The sequence below is a fragment of the Lissotriton helveticus genome, chromosome 4_1 (assembly GCF_964261635.1).
Source record: "Lissotriton helveticus chromosome 4_1, aLisHel1.1, whole genome shotgun sequence".
Lineage (NCBI taxonomy): Eukaryota > Metazoa > Chordata > Amphibia > Caudata > Salamandridae > Lissotriton > Lissotriton helveticus.
The window spans coordinates 92,365,749-92,383,432 of record NC_136063.1 but is presented as its reverse complement, the minus strand read 5'-3'; the positions used below and the strand labels follow the sequence as shown (position 1 = coordinate 92,383,432).

The window sequence follows — 17,684 nt, the reverse complement described above, 5'->3', positions numbered from 1 at the left end:
GTGCCTGGAGCATGACCATGACTCCAAGTCATGCTCTGACTACCCGGCCATGGTGCCGAACTCTTTGAGGGAGCTGTCCCTAAAGCTTCTTGTGGCCCAGCGTCCTGCACCGCGGAGGTCGCCTTGTTGGTCTCGATTCCGGTCCAGGTCTCGTCGAGAGGAAAGTCTGAGCATCGCTTTTAGTGAATTGAAGTCCTCTTCATTGAAGTTGTTGCAGTCAGGTAAGAGGCCCCACAAAAAGCACAAGAAGTCAAAGCATGCTATTTGGGTGGCCTGACCCAGAAGGCGCGCCTTCGTGCCCCGCAGGCTCAGAGGAAGGAGGGGTTCCCGTGGATCCCATGCTGGCAGCTATGACCCTGGCGCCACAGCCTGTGAGTGGACGCGTTCCCAGGTCCGGACCAATGCCGGTCGCACCTCTGCAGCGACCTTCCCTGGCGTTGCGTCCAACGCTGAGGTCCTCTGCGTCGCCGGCGCCCACCAGAAATGCTTTCCCGATTCTCATTCCTGACGATATTAAGCCATTCGGGCATCCACTGACACCAAGACTGGCTCCAAATGAACAGTCGCCTCCATGCTGTTCACCCTGCCCAATTCTGAAGGGTTAAGGATGGAGGAAAATTATTGGGAGGGGTAGCAGGATCCCTTAGAAATCCTGCACCAACAAGATGTGGACTGGTACGAGGGACTGGGTGATGCCAGTGGTTTGGACACCTCCCCAGAATCTGACATGCATTCCCCTCATACCCTGGCCATGGAGGAGGGAGCATCTTTTGCCAGGGTGGTGCGTAGGACTGTAGAGGTACTCAACCTGCAGCTTCCTACAGTGGTGGTCAAGGCTAACATCTTGATAGAGCTCTTGCAGCCTGGGGTCTCTAGATTGGAACCCCTACTGCCTTTCAACAGGGCCTTAACAGACGTCCTTCTGGGAAGCTGGTCCAAATCCAGCACAGGGGCTCCTGGGAACAAGTTGATTGTCCGTCAACAGGCAACCCACTTTTCCTCACCACCCACCCCAGCCCACCCCCCAAAGTTTGGTGGTCCAGGCTTCCACTTCTCATGGCACATTCCCTACTGCACCCCCAGACAGGGAATCCAAGAGACTAGAGAACATTGGAAAGAAAATGTTTTCTTCCACCAGTCTGACATTGCAGTCGGTGAACACCAAATGCATTTTAGGCCGTTACTTCCATTTAGATGGGAGAGCAGTAGCTAAGTTCACCATCACCTGTGGTTTGGACACAACAGACTTGCTAGGTAGAGCAATTTCCACAACGTTGGTTTTCGCCGCCACGCCTGGTTGAGAACGTCTGGTTTTTCGGGGGATATCCAGGCTAACCACATGGACATGCCCTTTGATGGCTTCCATCTCTTTGGAGACAAGGTGGATGCTGCCCATGAGCGTTTTAATGACTCACACGCCACAGGCAAGTTTTTGGGCCTCACCATCACTCCCAGGGCTTCATCTGGCTTTTCGCCACTTTTGTGGCTACGGAAGGGACTATCAGCCATGCCAACCCTATTTCGGCCAGCGGACCCGCAAGCTCAGTAACCTCTGCAGGCCATGGACTTGATTCACCCCGGCCCAATGGGTGGGGAAACCAGAAGTCAAGCCAAGCCACGATCCCCTCCTCCACTGCAAAACCTACCTAGTCCGATCCCCCAGGATCACTCTTGGCCAGTCGGTGGCAGAACTTTCCATCATCTCCACCACTGGCAAAAAGTTACATCGGACAGGTGGGTGTTGCAATAGTCCAAAGGGGCTACTCCCTCCCCTTCGAGACTGCTCCTCCATCTTTGCATCTAGTGTACGATTGGCTGACGGAGGATAACATGCTTTGCTCTTCAAGCAAGTCAAACTTTCCTGGCCAAGGGAGCTATAGAGAGGGTTCCCAGGCCTAGAAGTAGGCAGTGGTTGCTATTCTATTTACTTTCTGGTCCCCAAGAAGGACGGAGGCCTTTGTCCTATCCTAGACCTCATAGCCCTCAATTACTTCCTCAAAAAGGAGAAATTTAAGATGCTCACCCTTTCTCAGGTCCTGTCTGCCTGGGACCCAGGAGACTGGATGGTAGTGCTGGACTTGCAGGATGCCTATTTTCATATTCCCATCCTGCATGCCCATTGTCACTACCTGTGATTCACGGTGGGTCACAAGCACTTTCAATTTGCGGTGTTCCCCTTTGCCCTCACCAGCGCCCCTTAGGTGTTTACAAAGTTGATGGCGGTGGTCGCAGCCCATCTTCGGAGATCAGGGCTTTCAGTCTTCCCCTATCTCGACCTACCGGTTGTTGAAGGCGGGCTCACCCCAAGCAGTCGTTTCCCACCTCCAGGCTACGGCGAACCTCCTACATTCGCTGGGGTTCACTATCAACGTGCCAAAGTCACCCCCAACTCCCTCTCAGACGCTTCTTTTCATTGGAACGGTTAAGGACACAGTGCAGTTTCGGGCCTATCCTTTTAAACGGTGAGTCCTGGATATTTAGGCTATGATACCATTATTTCAGCCTCTATCTTGGATTTCGTGAGAATGACTCTGAGACTGATGGCCTCACGGCTCTGCAGTGGCACACGAAGTTTCAATGGACGCAGCATTGAGGAAATCTCACTGACCTTGTTCAGATTTCACAGGGCACTGCGAAGCCTGCAGTGGTGGCTAACAGACCACGATTGATTCAAGGGCAGACCCCTCTCCCTTCCCCACCCGGATCTCACAGTAGTGACGGATGCATCCCTTTTGGGATGGGGTGGCCATCTGGGGGAGGTGGAGAGCAGAGGACTCTGGTCTCCGGCGGAAGCCAAGCTCCATATCCATCTGTCGGAGCTACAGGTGATCCTACTAGCACTGAAAGCCTTTTTGCCATCAATAAAGTGAAGGCCTCTACAGGTGTTCACGGACAATACTACCGCCATGTGGTACTGCAACAAACAGGGTGGCGTGGGGTCGTGGACTCTTTGTCAAAAGGTCCTGCGTCTCTGGACTTGACTGAAACAACAGGGCATTTCCCTGTTGGTTCAACACCTGGCCTGTTCTCTGAATGTCTGGGCAGATGGGCTCAGCTGAAGGTGCCTTGTGGATCACGAATGGCGTCTCCATCAGGAGATGGCACAAGGTCTCTTTCAGTGGTGGGGAGAGCCTTGGTTAGGTCTGTTCGCCTCAGGAGAGAATTCGCAATGTCAGCAGTATTGTGTGTTGGAATTTCCAAGGCGGCTCTCGTACGGCGCCGCTTTGTGTCACAAGTGGAGCTCAGGCCTCCTATATGCCTTTCCGCTCATACCACTCCTGCCTAGAGTGCTCAAGAAACTATATTTCCTTTTAGTCTCATTTCCTTATTTGCTTTTCAAAATCACCTCCCTGTGCCAAGCAACTGGGCATAAGTTCTTCTTGTGGCTCTGGACTGGTAACAGAGAGTTTGGTATCCCAACCTTCTAGACATGAGCATCGATCCTCTGGTCATGCTGCCCCTTTGGGAGGATCTTCTGTTGCAGCAGGAAGGGAGGGTTCTCCACCTGAACCTGTCCTTGCATGCAGATTGAGCAGCAACAGTTGAGCGCTTTTGACCTCCCTCCCGAAGTCGGTGATGTTATCTTCACAGCCAGACGTCCATCCACAAAATCTGTACACGCCGTGCCAATAAAACAAATTTTGTAACTATTATACAGACCGGTTTATTGGCCCAGTATCTTCTCCCTTATCTGAAGTGCTTCTGTTTATACTTTCTTTGGCCCAGCAGGGCTCTGCCCTGGGCTCATTGAAAGGCTACCTTTTGACCCTTTCTTCTTTTCTTCGGCTCCCTGATCAGCCCTCTCTTTTCAAATCTCCTCTGGTGCAGAGATTCTTGAAGGGGTTAACCCACTTATTTCCTCCTTCACCTTTTATTATGCCACAATGGGACCTTAATTTGGTTCTCACCTTTCTGATGTGTGCACCGCTTGAGCCGCTGCATAACTGCCCTCTTCAGTTGCTGACCATCAAGACAGCGTTTTGCTGGCAATAACCTCTGCCAGGAGGGTAAGCGAACAGCCTCCTTACCTGATAGTCTTTATAGACAAGCGGTGCTCTGAACTAGGGCATCTTTTCTGCCTAAGGTGGTAACACCCTTCCATCTGGGATAGCTTGTTACCCTGCTCACCTTCTACGCACACCTGCACCCTTCCAAGGAAGAGGAGCGTCTCCATCGTCTGGTCCAAAATAGAGCATTATCATTCTACCTCGATCGAACCAGAGAGTTCTGGGTGGATGACCAATTATTTATAGGATACGTGGGTGCAAAGAAAGGCTGTGCTGTCTTGAAGCAGACTATATTACGCTGGGTTATCCTCTGTATATAAATCTGTTACGCCTTAGTGAAAAGGATTCTCCCTAAGGGCTTATGGTCCATTCCACCATGGCAAAAGTGGCCACCTAGGCTCTTCAGCATGGTCTTACCGTTACCGATATCTTTCAAGCTGCCACGTGTGCATCTCTGAACACATTCACCAGACACTACTGCCCGGATTCTCAGGTTCACAGAGAACGCCTGTTTGGTCGCTCTGTTTTGCAGAATTTTCGGTTGCAGTCCCTCCGACGGGAATAGTATTGCTTGGGTATCTGTTCAAAGGTAAGGAATCTATGGCTTGCTGTCTCTATCAGATGGACAGGTTACTTACTTTCGATAATGCCTTATCTATTAGAGACATGATCTAGCCACAGATTTCTCACCGACCTACCTATCCCGGAATTGTATTTTAAGTGTCAGGGATGTTTCCCTTGAGAGCCCTGCATTTTTTAACACCCTATGGTCAGTCAATTCCTGGCTTTGCGCTTCTGGCTTGGAAAGTCGTGAAAAGTACTGACATCAGCGCGCCAGAGTTGTGGTTATATTGACAACGTGGACGTCATGACGAAAACAGCGCCAACAACGTCACACAGAGTTGACCAGTGCCACCTACGGCGCCCAGGGGTACTGCTAAGAAAAATTATCTGAGCCCAGCCTGATTCCTGGAAGTTCAAAGGTAAGGAATCTGCGGCTAGATCATATCTGTACTAGATAAGGTGTTACTGAATTTAAGTAAATTGTCCAAGAATTCAAAGGGGCCTCTTCAAGGCAGAACTTCATCATGGACACAATGAAACCAAAGTGTCTGATCCGTGAGCCTGTATATGCTGCAGTACAGCTCTCTCACTGTAGGTGCTGCACAGTGTGAACTCACAATCAGAGAAGTCCTTGTTGGTGTAGGCAACCTACTGCAACTACTGTCCTGGGAGAGTTGCTACTCCCCTCTCTGCTTTCGACGCCTGTATGTTCGGCAGTACAGTTCTCTCACTGGAAGGTGCTGCAGAGCATGAACTTCTAATCAGAAGCAGGCCTGCTGTACTCCCTCTAGTACAGTCTGAAGTGTAGTATAGGCAATCTCTAGTGTGTTGTTTAGAGTAGTTTGATATCTGATACTCTTTCTCGTCCAGTGGGTGTTTTGCACTGTGTGCATAGTATGCAGTGTGGTGCAGTGTGCTATCTAGGACAGCCTAATTACTGTATTTGCTGTCTAGTACAGTGTGCTGTTTAATGTTTAATAATACTGTGTGCTCTGTAGTGGTTCTTGGCATAGATGCAAGCTTCGCTCACTCTGAACATGTCTAGGAGATACAGAAGTGCAAGCTTCTTTCCCTCAGAACTGCTCTAACATTTTCAAAAAGATGTGCACGTTTCCACACTCAGACCAGGTATACACAAACAGAAGTGCAAGCTTCCATCTTTCAGAATAGGTCTTCCATTTACAAAAGTGGTGCAAGCTTCCCTAATTGTGCACATGTCCATGAGAAGCAGATGTACAAGCTTCTGTTACTCACAATAGGTAATACACACAGAAGTTCAAGCTTCCCTTCCAAAGAACCTGTCTAGGATATGCAGGGGTGGGCGATTTTCTTAGATGGCATAAGCAGACATACATGGTTCCTACACTCAGAACAGGTCAGGCCGTCAGAATGCCACTATCTTGCTCATGTATAACTTCTTTGTTTATTCAGTGAATATATATTTCTCCAGTATTAGATCTTTCATAGATTCAAATGCTTGGATCATTCCCCGTCCTCGAAGTGGGAGTCCCACTGTACCATAATAAAACAGCATGTATCATTATCATAGTCTAGAATGGCAATGAACAATCACTTTAATAGCCTATATGTGTCCTTTTTAAAAAGACCACACTTTAGCCAATCAGGTGGTAGCACCCTGTAGAACACTCCCAAGAGAGGTTGAGTCCCTCAGATTTTCTGCCGCATGTGTGGAAGGGAGTCTCCCTGAGCTCTGCTCAGTTCCTTCAACTATTAGTTATTATGGACCATTCAAAATGATGTCTCCGGTTTCATTTCTCTGACCCTGGTAATAATATGTCACAACAGCATAAAAAGGAGATGTTACACCCTGAAGACACTAAGTATGTATCTACTACCTTTTTCCTGCTTACAAGGTAACAAACTGCAAAATATGTCTAACCTGTTTCCTCTAAAACTCTCACAGATAGAGAGATAGGCTATTATTGCGGTTACAGAATCTCAAACCAGTCAATTATGATGAGGTAGACAGTGAGGATTTCATCACCTCACAGCAGAGATCAAAGGGAGAGATTGCCCCAAGGGTCTCCAGAGGCGCTCAGAAAAACCATAAAAAAACTCACCCTGAGTCCTCAAAAGGCACTTCTCATAAAGAGAACATGGAAAAGCCTCCTCGGAAGCAAGGTCAGAGCCTACAACTCCCTCTTCAGCCCTGACATTACATGAGGGAAATCCTCTTTAGAGCCAGTCATGGGGAAGCACTACCTGGCAATTAGGCACACCGACTAATACTGCCACATGGATGATAGCCTCATCGACTCCAGCCTCGTCAATAACTGCCTTATCTACGACAATCTTGTCTATGATTACTTTGTCTGTGATGGCCTTTTAGACCAGTCAGCCCTAGGGTGGTCTTATCCCGTTTTTTGCCCTTTTTGACTCATTTTTGCCACCATCTTTCTGTTGGACCTAGGCCTCTGGGCGCCATACCACTGCCAAACAGTGCTGAGGTGCAGGTGCTCTCTCCTAATAACATGGCTGCCACAGGCCCCTGCTACTGGTTTGGTATATGGTGCACACTTATTTAAGTGCTGCACCCTGCAACAATCCAGACAACTCTTATGGTGTTTTTAGTGTTTGAGACAACCTTAAAAAGCTCTATGAATGGTAGCTGTGGAGCGCAGCCTTCAGGCTTAGTCTAGGAGGAGTATAAAGCAGCATGTTTCACCAGTATGTAATGTTATAGACCAGGTTTATGGAAGAAAATCATGTACTCCACGGAACCCAATCAGCTCTGAAGCGCTAAAAATGGCCACGGACGTAGGTAGAACAGCAGCATTGATCCTGCTAAATTGAAGTGCCTCTTTTGACACGATATCCCACGGCCTACTTCTGGAACATTTGTGGGATGTTGGAGTAAGAGGTTGCACATTGGAATGGATCAAGCATTTCCTTCAGGACAGATCCTTCCAAGTCCTACAACGGCCTTTCAAGTCAGAGACCCCTGTTACAAGGGGTTCCACAGGGCTCTGCCCATAGCCCAAAGTTGTTTAACATGTATATGCACCCACTAGCGAACATAGTTTTAAAACATGGGGTGAAGCTGTTGTCCTATGCTGATGACACCCAGCTAATTATCACGTTAGAAGAAAATTATGTAGAAGGTGCACCTAAATTCAAAGCTTGATTAATTGACCTGGCCAATTGGATGAATCTCAGTTGCCTCCAACTGAATGCAGGCACAAATGACATCATGGTAGTGAGTAAACAACCCTCCATCTGGACTCACATCTGGTGGCCGGAAGAATTAGGTCCGACCCCGGTTCCCAAACCTAATATTAAAAACTTAGGAGTATGGTTCGATAACACCCTGTCCAAATAGGGACCCTTGCATATACTCCTCAAATAACCCCTGCTCACCCCCTTGGTAGCTTGACAAAGGCAGGCAGGCTTATCTCAGAGGCAGTGTGTAAAGCATTTCTGAATACATACAGTAACCAAGTGAAAAGACTACAGATGGACAGCACACAAGTTGTAGAATAAAAATAAATATTTTTATATAGACTTAACACAAGACCACAAACAACAAAAATCCACAATTCCGTACTTTAAAAATGGTAGAAATAGCTTAGTTCTCCTCAGATGGTAAATGCAACACTTTATACCCAATGTACCTTTCGATGCGTAACGCTATACAACAAAAGTGTTGCAAGGAAGGTGATGTGTCCGTTCCTTACACGCAAGAACAGTGATGCGTCGTTTCCCTACTGCTGTGTAGGGGACGGTGATGCGTCTGTTCTTCTCCGCGTGGGGAGGTGCTGCGTCAGTTTCTTACTGCGCTTCTGTGGCGATGCGACATGCAATGTCGTGATGCGATGAAGATCCGGTGCAACGAAACAAAATGGCATCTTCTTCTTGATGCGACAACAATGCGTGCACGCCCGACGGCAGTGTGCTGACTCAACGAATCTCCTGAGATGTGACAGTCCCTGTGACATGCTCCTCTTGTGATGCGACGGTGTCTGCTGCGACAGCTTCACTTTTCTCCGGTGATGCGAGGCGCTTTGTTGATGTGATGCGACAGGGGCAGCGGTGACATCCTTCTTCAGTGATGCCACGACAGCGGCTGCGGCGGCGACACCCTTCTACGGTGATGCGACGGCGACACTATTCTCCGTCGATGCGAGTCACTTATGCGTTGCGATGCAACAGCGCCGACACCCTTCTTCAGTGATGCGACGACAGCGGCTGCTACGCGCTTCTTCTTTGTGAGTCGTGCTTCCAGCTCCTTGCGAACGCAGTCCCTTAGAAGGCCCAGCACAACAGCAGGCACATCAAAATAACTCAGGAGAGCTGGTTGGTGAAGTCTGTTATCCCTGAGACTTCAGCAGGAGGCAAGCTCAATTTTCAAGCCCTTGGAGATCCTTTACAAGTTGATGAAAGTAGAACAAAGTTCCTTTCTACTTTCTTTGGCAGTCAGGCAACCACTGTAGGCCAATCCCCCAAACAGCATTCAGCTTAGGGATAGTCTCCTCCTTCAATTTCTCTCTGGTTCCTCTCCTCAGCAAAGGTTCTTCTTGTCTCCCAAAAGTGCTCTAAAGTTCAGGGGTCTGGGTCCCCATATTTATACCAGCAAATCCTTTCTCCTCTGTGAAGTCCTGGAGCACTTTGATGACAAGACTCCTTCCTTCCTTTGACAGTGTGGGCCAGGGATATCAGACGCATCACAGGAGGGGGAGCCAGCATTGTGGAAGGCAGGTACAGCCCTATTCAGGTCCCAGGTGCTCCCATCCCCTCACTCTACATGCAGATGGGTCTATTCAGCCCTGTGCTGACTCACCCTGTCTCCTGGAATCCCCTAGCCCCTGTCACTCAAACTCCAGATAATGAATACACAATCTAGCAGAGGTAGGCTTGGACAGTTAGGCAAGAAAATACCTACTTTCTACTTTTTAAAATCAACTTCACTAAAATATGTATTATATCATTCTGAGTTCAGGAATACTAAACTCGAATTTCTACCTAGTTCCCTGTGTCAGTTAGGATTAGAAAATGTTATAATTAAACTGACCATTCTGGCCTTTGGGAAACTGCAAGCCTTGCAATAGTGAAAAACAAAAATGGCTGTAATTCACTATCAGGACATGACAGACACATCATGGCATGTCCTACCGTTTACCTACAATGCACCCTGCCCTTGTGCCCACCATAGGGGTGACTAATATGCAGAAAAGGGGAAGGTTTAGGGACTGGCAAGTAGGTGTATTTGCCAGTCAACATGGCAGTACTAGACTGCACACAGGCTCTGCAATGGCGGGCCTGAGACACACTTTACAGGCTGCTTCTGTGGGTTGCACAACCAGTGCTGCAAGCCCACCAGCAGCATTTGATTTACAAGCCCTAAGTACACTCAATGCAGTGTACTAAGGTCTGACAAGTAAATCAAACCAGCCAATCATGGAGTCACTAATCCATACATGAATTTACCAAAAGCAGCACTTGCACTGTGGCACTGAATAGCAGTGACACAGAGCCCAAAGCATCTATAAGCAGCAAAAACACACGAGGCAACAGCAAAAGAAATGGAAGGAATACCCACGCCAATGGTGCCAGGTCTAACAACGACCTATTGCATTGCATATATTTTTTTAATCTTGGCATGTGCTGGATTAAAGCTGCCACAAGAAAGGCAGGGAGGCCCAGTTTCCTCTCAGACTGCCTGTGATTATGTCAAAGTTATTTGCTGTTGTTTGCGTGGGTGAAGATTCTGTCCTGGAGAGCGTTCTTCCTTGTGTATCTGATGTGCTTGTGGTGGGAGGCAGTGACTGCTTTGAAGTTATCGAGGTCTGTTGTGGTTTTGGAGTTCCTCTATATGTTTTTGAGGCGTCTGCTGGTTCGCCTGGATTCTCAGAGTTTGGTGGAGAACCAGCTGGCTCTCTTGGCATGTGAGTTGTTAGTATTCCTGAGGGAGGGGACGGTGTTGGCCAATTCAGTGATCCAGCTGTGCAGGGTTCTGGTGGCGGTGGTTGGGTCGTCATCCATGATAGTGGGAGTGGGGCTGCTGAGGGAAGCAGTGAACTGGTCATCAGAGATCTTGTTCCAATTCCTGCGCTGGAGCTGGTGTGAATGCTTGTGGGTGATGGTTGTTTTGAAGGTGAAGTGGATGCAGCAGTGGTCCGTCCACAGGTGTTCGGAGGTGTGGCTGAAGGTGATTGAGTTTCCTGCTGTGAAGATGGGGTTGAGGATGTGTTCTGCTACATGAGTAGGTTCTGGTACAATCTGTTGAGTATGAGGTTGAGTAGGTTGTCCAGGAGGGAGGTGGAGTTTGGGTCTTGGGGGTTGTCAAGGTGGATGTTGAGGTATCCCAGCAAGGTGTAGTCAGAGGCGGTGATGGCTTGCGGGGCGATAATGTTAGTGATGAAGTTGGAAAAAGGTGCACAGGGTTCAGGGAGTCTGTAGGTGAGGGTGCATCGGAGGGTGGTGGTCGGGTTGGTTTGTATCTTGAAGTGAAGTTGTTCCATCAGGTCTGAGGGCCCGTCGGTGTGGGTGCTTAGTCGGAGGTTAGATTTGTGGACGATATCGATTCTTCCCCTGGGATGGTTGGGGCAGTCCTTCCTTGTGATCTTGTAGTCTTCGGGGATGAGGATCGTGATGTCTTGTCCCTAGGCGGCATTTGTCCATGTTTCTGGGAAGAAGGCAACATCAGGGGCGGTGCTGTTGAGGAGGTCCCAGATTTCCTCATCGTGTCTGTGGAGGAAGCGGATGGTGAGGAGGATGCATTGCAGGGTTTTGGTTACAGTGGAATTGTTGCTGGAGGGTTGAGGTGGATCCTGGGCCTCGACTAAGGAGAAGCAGTGGTGGCAGTGGCAGCAGGTGAAGGGTCTGTGAGTGTCAGTAGGTGAGGAAAGATTGCAGTTGTTGTCCTTGCCAGTGTTGAGTGCGTAGAGAGCCGAGGAGCTGTAAACCTGGTGGGTTGGAGGACCAGGGTCTCTGGTGCTGGTCACGGTCAGATGGAGCACGGGTGCAGACTGGCGCAGACTGGCTTGCTTTTGGCGCACCTTTACCAAGTAAATTAAGTGCAAACAGAGGGTCAGCCCCTTTGCAATCCCTGCATAGCACCAAGTAAAGAAGTGGATAGCCACTAGCTAAAAATTAAAAATCTTTTCCTAAGTCTGTTTGCCCCAGCATGAAAACATGCTACCCCACAGCTGGTCTTACTTGTGCAAAATGGCTGTTTCGCACTAGCGGGAAGATGTATCTAGTCCTTACAACATGATAAAAAAATCACAAAAGAACATAAAGTGCAAAATGTCATGGTCCGAAAAGTTGTCATAGGGCAAGGTTTAAAATCGCTGTGTTTGTGAAAGTCACTGGGGCCAGCTAGGGACGAATGGATTAGGTTTAATCTTAACCTTGTTAATAAGAAGCGATGGTGAGCAATGGAGGCAAAGGACAGGCAGAGTTCACCCCGGGGGCATGTTTTCAACAGAGCATGTTTTCTCACGGTGGGTTTAAGTAACTCCATGTCCTCTCTATCGCTCTGCCACCCGGATAAAAACAAATTACTTGAGCTCCCCTTCCTACAGCTGTCTGGAGTTTGTGGTACAAAAGGGGGTGGTGATGGACGGAGCATCGGAACCAATCAAACACTCACACCCAGTCAAAAGATCTGGGTTTGATCCATCACCGTTCTTTAGCCCACTCTGCCACCCCAGTTCACAACATGGCTATATGCAAATAAGTCTGACCCTGTGCCTCATGGGAACAGTCTAGCCCGAACTGCCAAGCCATGCCTTCCCTGGACCGGAAACAAGCTTCAGAGGACCGGTTTCTGGCATTCCAGCCATCTTCAGCCCGGCTTGCTTGAATCCAGTGGCAAAGTGAGCAAGGGACTCACGTCTGAGCATACCCTGCCACACTTATGGCTGCCAAAAGCGGTACAAAAGGGGATGGTGATGGACGGAGCATCAGAACCAATCAAACACTCACACCCAGTCAAAAGATCTGGGTTTGATCCATCACCGTTCTTTAGCCCACTCTGCCACCCCAGTTCAGACATGGCTATATGCAAATCAGTCTGACCCTGTGCCTCATGGGAACAGTCCAGCCTGAACTGCCAAGCCATGCCTTCCCTGGACAGGAAACAAGCTTCTGAGGACCGGTTTCTGGCATTCCAGCTGTCTTCCGCCCGGCTTGCTTGAATCCAGTGGCAAAGTGAGCAAGGGACTCACGTCTGAGCATACCCTGCCACACTTATGGCTGCCAAAAGCGGTACAAAAGGGGGTGGTGATGGACGGAGCATCAGAACCAATCAAACACTCACACCCAGTCAAAAGATCTGGGTTTGATCCATCACCGTTCTTTAGCCCACTCTGCCACCCCAGTTCAGACATGGCTATATGCAAATCAGTCTGACCCTGTGCCTCATGGGAACAGTCCAGCCCGAACTGCCAAGCCATGCCTTCACTGGACCGGACTTCTTTCAAAAAAGAGAGTTTCCCAGAAAACCAGAAAGGACTGGGTGTCAAACAGTATCAAAAAGGATTTCTTTCTGTGTTAATGACTTTCTGTTTGTGACCAATAGGCCTACATACTAGTATTACCTTTTTAGTATTCGATAGTGACACTAATAATTGTTTCTGCACAACACTGAAGTTACTTTCGACTCTCAAGTTTTATTTTTTTATAAAATTTAGTTAAAAACATTTTTAAAAACACATGTTACATAACATTTTATGACAGTCGTATACTCTGGTACAGGGTCTCCACTTTATATAAACAATTCCTTTCTCAATTCCTGCCCCAGAATAAATAATTCATACACAGTGGATAATTTTTAACATAAATCACAAAATAAAATATAACATCATAACATCAATGTGGAATAATAATAAAAAGTCCTTTGTCGACGCGTTTCGGTGCTTTGTTCTGTTATCACACCTTCTTCAGGACAGAGCTTTACTTAAAAACAATGTGTCTTCATTCTAAAAAATGAATACATACAATTAGTATCATTGATCTAATTTGAGAGTGAAGTGCATTCTATCTAGGTGTGTGCATGTTAAGCTTGGTGTCACTAATATTGCGAATTAAGTTATTTTGTATCACAAGGCAATCTTACTTATTATTTTGCCATCAATCTTATTTCTTGGGATTCTGAACCAATCAGGAAAAGTGTATTCTTAGTCCTCTTCATGGTCACTCATAGTCTGTATGTACCACGGCTTCTATAATGGGGAGGATAAACTCTCTGGTCATACTGACTCTTGTCAATTATAGGAAGAAGAATAATGAATATCATCATTCACACTTACTTAAAAACGTGAAGACTGATATTCCTCGTGTCTAGTTTATATCCTGCGACTTTCAATCTGCGCAGAGTCTCCTTTCAACGCTGGCTTAAATATTGCCTGTAAAATAAGAGGCATCATATTGTTTATGCACGTCTATATCCTGAGCTGTCTTTAAATACCCCTCTTGTTTTTTCAATCGGGTACCATACACATACATACCGGTGGAGTCATGTGTACGGTCGCTTGATGGAGCTTTATGCAGAGTTACTGGAACTTCTGTCTCGTCTTTGGGGTATTTCAGGCTTTGCCCTCAGTCGTACGGTTAGGCTTCTTACTCCTCCACTGGTCACACAAGAGGCATGTTGGAAGTGTGTCTTAATCTCTTTGATTCTTTAAATGGGGTACTACATGACCTCCCCACTCTAGATATGTGATACTTCACGCGCAGAATCGAAGTGGCTCTGATTATTTCCGCCTTACGGTTCTGCACGTTATGCCCAATATGACGTGACTTTTTATTATTAATAGTCATGCATATATTGCGGGCATCATATTCTAACCCTTACGTAGTTTCCTTTCAATAATTCGTTAATTAAAGTCTAAAACTGGGATCGTGTTTAATCGCAAAACCCCTACTTCACTAAAACAGCAGACGTCTGCCTCTTCGTGCTGTAGCGGTGTCCCACAGTATTATAGGATTCAAAACACAAACCCTCCTTTTTTCTTGGGATCACACTATGTTGGAATAAATATCCCCAAAAAATGAGTTGAAATCAGAGTAAAACACGCTTCTGCGGGTAGCTTATATTATGCTACTGCTACCCGTGCCTTCTATGTACCGAACTACCCGAATCTACCTCCCTCTTGTCAGCGCCTTACCTTTTTGCCCGTCTCGCGTTGTGTCCGACACATCCTCTCTCCCGTGAATGGAATGAGAGAGGACGGAGGCTCGGGTTATTTATAGGGATTTCGCCTCTCCCTAATTGTTTAATTGGCAACTATTATCCTATTACTGGTATTTAACCTCTCCCCGACCAGTGCCTTACTCCATTTTAGTAGTTTTTAATAGTTTTTGGAAATAGAGCGTAAGCACATCGTCATCACGTCACGTAACGTGCCCTATCTGTAGTTAGTTAGTGGGCTAGTTGTTATTTATGTTTAGCGCATCTCTAATTTCAAAATTTGCATTAAATATGGGATTGATCTTACACTCGGTGATCTCATCTATTGTTTTACAGTGTCGATGGTGTTAACCCCTTCAGTGCTAATGACAAGGGTAACTCGTCATGGAGTTTCCATTGATTTCAATGGAAATTACATTGAAGCAGAGGAATGTGCTTAGCATCCAAGTGGTTAATAAATTGAGAGAGCCGATATCGCTGCAAATCGTTGGGGGAGAGTATACTTATTCGGACTCCATTTTAGTAGTTTTTCTCATTCATTGGTTTTACGCTGCCTATTGAGTCTCGTTATTTTAATAATTATTCTTTCAGGCAGACTCCTGTAAATTGCGCTATGATCGTGTGGGGAAACAAAGTATTTGGGACCCCCTTGTGCAAATTTGATGTTCATCCTTACACTACCCTTTTTGTCCAACTCGATCTCACACTAGCCTGGGGTTTATATTAAAGACATCAATTATGTGTGCAATTACCCACTTGGATTAAACCCATCATCGTCGTAACATGACTTTGAACATTAGCAAAATACAGACATATTGTATCAATCTTTCTTACGATATAAGATCCCCATTAGTTGGGTCTCTAGCATGTATACATTTTATATACTTAGTTGTTTATCAATATATTACACATTTTTTCACACCCATATTCACGATATTATGATTTTGTTGCTAAATCTAGGAGTGGATAAATGTACATAGTGATGGTCCCTATATTTCAAGATACATACATCAGTATTTATTATCGAAAACATCTGAATGTCTGGACTAAATGGTTCCTAATCGTTCTATTCCTTCTGTTGGCGTAAATTGGTTTTTCCATTGGTGTAGCGCCTGTTTGATTCAGTATAGACCAATTTTTATTAATAAGGTTCTTTACTTTATTACTGAAACCATTAAAGTCGGATACCATTATTATTCCTGTTCCCTGTTCTTTTGTTTTTTCTCTGGTTTCAAAGAGGCTATCGCGATTGTAATATTTTGCACGTTTATATGCCTCTTTAATTAATCGCTTTGGATAGCCTCTTTGTGCCAACTTTCCCTTGAGCGTTTCCGCGTGAATCTCAAAGGTCTGCCTATCGCTACAGTTTCGCCTAATTCGCAAGAATTGGCTAAATGGTATCCCTTCTTTCTGACATCTTGGATGGTAGCTCGTATGATGAAGGAGGGTGTTCCTGTCTGATGGCTTAACATATAGTTTGACGTTTAAAATGCCTTCCTTTTCTATAATCTTAATATCCAGAAAAACTACTGCTTCTTGACTTTTAGTAGAGGTGAATTTTAAATTAGGATCCCCACAGTTTAACCACTCTAAAAAACTGTTGAGGTCCTCTTCTGTACCGTCCCAAATGAAGAAAATGTCGTCTATAAATCTAGACCAATGTTTCACATTTTCGAAAAAGGGACTCATCTCGTTATAAATATGGTGTTGTTAGTATTTTCCCACATATAGGCACGCCAGACTGGGAGCACATGTGGCTCCCATGCTGGTGCCTTTTGTTTGGAGATAATAATCCTTTCTGAATAGGAAAATGTTGTTTTTCAAAATAATCTCTATACATTCTATGATGAAGGTATCCTGGGCTGTGAGATCCCCCATTTCATTCCTCAGGATATCCTCCATCATCCTCACTGTGTCTTGCTGCGGGATATTCGTGTACAAAGATTCTATATCTAGCGGAGAAGAACATGGCGGCCGCAGGCTAGTGCGGCGCGCGCGTCAGACGCCAGATCTCCGAACACCGCGGAGTTGCAGCTGCTGCCTTCCTGAGGAGCGATGCCTATGAGAGCGGAGCATTGAGTCTTTTTTCAAGCCTGTACCTCAGCCCTGGGCGGTGCGTGAAGCAGAGTCTGCCTCGCACTTCCCTATCGTCCGTATTCCTGCTTTTTGGTGTCGGTGGAGTGGGTGGCTCCTGTTGATGTGCCGCTGCGAGGACGCCCTTCGATCCCTCCCCGGCAGCCCACCACCTCCTCGGAGCCTGTGGCAGAGAGCAGCCGTGGAGCTCCGCCGAGGTCCTTCGGCTCGGGGGCAGTTGGGAGGTAGGCTGGGCTGTGCTGGGGAGGCGGGACAACGACTGCAGCAGCGACGGGTTCCCTTGGAGGGGACTTGTGATTTTGGAGCGGCGGCTAGAGTCAGCGAGGGGGGGCAAATCGGTTCTGAACAGGAGTGTGTGGCTGGAGGGGCTGGCGGTGCTTCTGTCGCGATTCGGGACCAATTAGAAGAGGCTGTGGGGGGCACTGAAAATAAGGAGGTATCAGAGATAATTAAATTTAAAGATAAAAAACCCACTCTCAGTAAAATGAGTGCTAAGAGCACCAAGAGCGTGAATGAGAAGTCGGGAAAGAAACAGAGGTTAGGTAAAAAAAAAACTACAACTCCCAGAGTCCTCTTCTTTAGAAGAAGAAGTGGCGACAGCAGAGCCCTCCACTTCTATTACCTCAGACTCAGCAAAAACTAGGCTCAATCAGAAATCTATAACCAAGGGGAAAAAAAACCAAAAAAACAGCAAAAGCGGTCCTCAAGGGGGGGGGTCTAAAAATCTAAATTCGACTGGCAGTTCCGGGAAGATTACCCCCCCTCTCTGCGCTCATATTTCAAAGTTTTGCCTCAGGTATTGGATTTGATACCGGCTAACAATCCAGTTAAGGGAGATAATATAATTACACCTTCTCTTCTCTCGT

The 17,684-nt window shown here is 46.9% G+C and overlaps 1 protein-coding gene across 1 annotated transcript in view; it reads left to right on the top strand.

Moving 5' to 3' along the window:
* Positions 1 to 17,684, top strand: part of LOC144827034 (E3 ubiquitin-protein ligase TRIM39-like) — a 153,359-nt gene that overhangs the window by 70,219 nt on the left and 65,456 nt on the right. The window lies entirely within an intron of this gene.